Source organism: Medicago sativa, chromosome 2 (genome assembly GCF_051527215.1).
Source record: "Medicago sativa cultivar Bolivia chromosome 2, Bolivia_mono, whole genome shotgun sequence".
NCBI classification, from domain to species: domain Eukaryota; kingdom Viridiplantae; phylum Streptophyta; class Magnoliopsida; order Fabales; family Fabaceae; genus Medicago; species Medicago sativa.
Genome location: NC_140750.1, coordinates 11,369,726 through 11,374,204, shown reverse-complemented (window position 1 = coordinate 11,374,204; position 4,479 = coordinate 11,369,726). Strand labels below are relative to the sequence as shown.

Below are 4,479 nucleotides of genomic sequence, written 5' to 3'. Positions count from 1 at the left end.
AAACTAATAAAATACATTCATTCTAATCAAAGTGTACAATCCAATCTCTTCAAAGTTCACACCATATGCTGATTCTTTCATCATATTCGCCGTTTGAGATGCACTTCTACAACAAAAAAATAGAAGGTGAATAAAGATAAAAATGAATTGACAAAAAAAAAAATTAGAAATTGGACTGGTAATGAGAATTAGATCTAAGAAAAAAATTAGAATAAGTGATAATGAATTAATTAAAAGAATGATCTCGAGAAAATTTTCAAAAAGAACAATTTATAGCACTGATGTGAAATTTGTGAGTTGTAACTCAAAATGGTGTGAAAAGTGCGAGTGTCAAACATAATATTTATAGTCAATATGTATGAAACAATCACAAAAAAAATTCCCTTAATTTATGGATGTAGTAATTGAAAATAAAATGGTACATTAATTATCAACAATTTATACGATTAAAATTAGAAAGAAAAAAAAAAGTACTCATGATTTTTTTTAGGGGAAACAAATACTCATGATGCACATCTCTATTTAATTTTTTATATAAATACGTAAAAAAAATTGTAAATGTGTTCAAAAACCAGATGTATAATTCTTTTTATGTAAAATGTATTTAAACACAATTTTTTCCACAGAAAAAAAGAAGATCAGAAGATTTGAATTAAAAAGTCAAATAGGCATTCCATTCTATCCTTGTTCTAGAAATAAATACAATAATATACTCATTTACGAATCATTCCACATTTAATCATATTTTATTAAAAAATTTGACAAAAATGGTTATAAATATTATGACCTTTTAATTCATAGTAACGATTTCAATAACTCAATACACCTTCAAAATCTTTATGTTAAATGTAGATACAAATTCATTATTATCACAATTTTAAGTAATATTAAAAAACATTTAAATTATCTCAAATTCACCCATTTATGATTTTAATTCCAATTAAATACCTCAAATTCCAAAAAAAATTCTGTCCAAAAATAAAGTATCCAATTTTCTTTTGCTATATCACTATATCGTGCCACTTTTATTATTGTGTTTTTAGATTGACAATAAAATATGGAGAAAGAAATTACTGTAATGGGGTGTCAGTTTATGTAAAGCTAATTTTTTCCGATCATACATGCTCATTAAACTCTTTTTTCATATCATATTGTAACCATATTTTCCATATTTGTTACCAATCACCCATTTATGATTTTAATTCCAATTAAATACCTCAAACTCCAATATTTTTTTTGTCCTAAAATAAAGTATCCGATTTTTTTCCTTTCCTAAAATAAATATTCAACGAAATTTATTAAAAAAAATATGGTGGATCACGGTCACTATACTTGGCGCAGGGATAAAACAAAAAAATATGGTGGATCACGGTCACTATACTTGGTGCAGGGATAAAACAATATTCATATTTTTGGCACAGGGATAAATATCAGCGTGGGTTAACCTTTTATTTTCAATGATATTTTTTATTTATTCTGCACATATTTTCATGTTATAATTGAAATATCATATTATATAAAACAATCTCGTTAAAATTTCATTCCTTAATACCAACTATAAAATATATGATAACTAAACACTACATTACACGATTATACAAATAATATAATAATACAATATCATTGGTCTTCCAAAAAAAAAACATTGAATTGCAACATTTCCATAAAAAAATAACATATAATAACACAATATAATTGCTCTTCCAAAAAAAACATTGAATTATAACATTTCCATAAAAAAAAAAAAATAGAATAGAAGAACATTAGAGCGCCACATGTCGCTATTTGAAAGAAATCTTAAAACCTTGAAATATGGTGACACTTGTCATGAAAAGAAGAGAAGAAGCCATGAAACAGGTCGTAAATTTATATTATATAGATTATGAGAAGTGATATGCAAGAATCGAAAAAAAAAAATTAATTTTTTTTATAATTATTGGCTATTTAAAAATAAACATTAATAATATGTGTTCTATTCCATACTTCCGCATTCAATTTTTTGAACTTACACAATACTAACAAGTCTCTTAAATTGGTTCCCTCAAACAAACAAAAAAATCTCTTAATTTAGTGTTTAATCTTCCAACCTTTTAATTTCCTTCCAACTTCGCACCAATATTTACACAAAAAATGCACGCAATTTCATTGATTTGTAGTCAACAATACATAAGTTACAATCATAGAGAGAAAAGAAAAGGAACAAAGTTACAAATGACTGTCTTATTTTACTCGATTAAAAGGGAAACAACAAAAGTTACTTTAAACTCACAATAATCTCACTCAATTGCAATGAGATTTTCACTAACATCTGATCTGGAACAACTTCCATTCTGAAGGAGCAAGGAAGAGCTGAATCCTAATTTAGAAGAAACCAAATCAAACTCCAATAGATTGTCCTCCAATTGGTGTCCACCAATAACAACTGCTGTTCTTGGCTCTTTACCACCATCCACAAATCCAAGACATGCAACATTTTTACTCACCAACACCGTTGAATTTCCACCAAAAAATGTCCACTCCACACCCCCCTTGCAAAACCAAACCAATAGTAGGCACATCCAATCCAGTATTAGTCCTACCAATAGTGCTCAAATCAAAACATGTTTCAAATGGTGCCACTGATGCCACTTTCTTTATTTTTTTATCAGAAGCCTTCTTAGTAAAATCTCTAACAAGTGGTTTCAATATGGAACTATGCAACACAGTGAAGGACTTCATTGTGCTAAGTTTTGTTCCACCGTTTCCCTTATTGTCAATAGACAAAAGGGAAGACTTAGGCTATGTTTGGATGAGAAGAGAAGGTATAAGGAAAGATAGTGAAAGGAAAGATAGTATGAGGAAAGAAAGGGAGTGGAAAGTGAAGGGATTGTTTTGGTTGTTTGGTTTAATAGAAAGTGGATTAGAAAATTGAAGGAAAGGAAGATATATTTTTTGTAGTTGACATAAATACCCTTATATATATATATATATATATATATATATATATATATATAGTCACTTGTCTACATTTTCATGGAAAAAGAAAGTATGACAGGATTCAACTGTATAGGAAAAAATATATGGAACGGCAAATTGAAATGTAAAGAGAAAAACAAATAAGAATAGTAACATAAATAATAAATAATAAACAAAAAAATAGGGGTGTTTTAGACTTTTCAATGAAAAGTTATTGTTTCTCCAACCTTTCTGCTCATTGTGTTGCGGAAAGTTTTCCTAGTGTGGGACCCATCAGTTTCTTTCTTTCCTTACCTTTTTATACTTGTTCCAAACTATGGAAACACAATCCTTCCATCCTCTTTCCATCCCTTCACTATCTTTCCTTATTCTCTCCCTGGAAACAAACACACCCTTAAAGTTAAGAATTTCACCACCAACTTTAATTGATTTCACATCAATAAAGTATTCATAAGAAGCATCACCTTCGGTAAATATTGGAGCAGTGCTAAAGGGGTTAACAATAAAAGGAATAGTAGTGAGTTTAAACTTGGCAAAATTAGATGGTACCCCACCCATGAAAAAACTACCAAGTTTGTTTGAAGATGGTAAACAAAGAACAAACTTGTTAAGAATTTTTTGTGGAGCTAATGAAAGCTGTTTTGGTAATGAAAGTGGCGTTCTTGCAAGACCTAATATACCTTTACTAGTTTTTGGTAAGTTTTTAAGAGGGAAATCATCGGTAAATGCAGCAGAGTCGGTGCAACCAGAAACAAAGTCAGGGACTGCAATTTTAGATTTTACAATGAACAAATCATCACTGCCAAGGTCACCTGAAAAAATAGCATCAACTAATGGGTTAATTATATTAGCACCACATGTATTGTTTGAGCAACCTGGTTTGAAAGGGCCATTGCAGCTAGTGCATCCAGCAACATTAGTGCAAAGTTTGGATTCACAAGAGATGGGCTTATAGGTTGAAGAGTTGTAAGTTTTGTTGCAATCATACCATAGGATTGGTCCTCCAATATCAATCACAAGATTGAATTGATGTGTAGGTTCTGTTCCTATATCAAGTGAAGTGGAGTATAGTTTGGTAACTTTGGTTATTGAGTCTTTTTCAATTGGTGAGAAGAACTGTTGTGATGAGCAAGAAAATGAGAGAAGGGCTATTGTGAGAAATAGGGAGGACAAAAGTGTAGCAAAAGAAGCCATTGTGAGTTCAATGCTATTGCTAATGGATGAGTGATTAATGTATGTGAAAGGTTCCTTTTTATAGAAAATAAATATGTGAAGAAAATGTATAATCTGATACATTATTTAATCTTTTTTTATTGACTACATTTGTACTGGTATATATAATACTCCTCTTTAATCTTCTTTGTAGTTGGTATGATCTGGCATGAGCAATTGTTGCTTACAGTATTATTACTTTAATGAAATTATTTTTGTTTCTAATTTTGGTATGATCTTCACGGAATGTGCTCATCTTTGATATATACAATTGTGACAAAAGGGAAATTATATACAATGACCATCATTACA

General features: G+C 29.5%; 1 pseudogene across 1 annotated transcript; it reads right to left on the bottom strand.

Moving 5' to 3' along the window:
* Positions 1 to 2,118: 2,118 nt before the first annotated feature.
* Positions 2,119 to 4,181, bottom strand: LOC146944523 (putative aspartic proteinase GIP2; annotated as a pseudogene). The gene is made up of 2 exons (XR_015028037.1): positions 3,232 to 4,181; positions 2,119 to 2,778 (listed from the first exon to the last, which is right to left on the bottom strand). The product of XR_015028037.1 is annotated as a putative aspartic proteinase GIP2 (transcript).
* Positions 4,182 to 4,479: the final 298 nt, after the last annotated feature.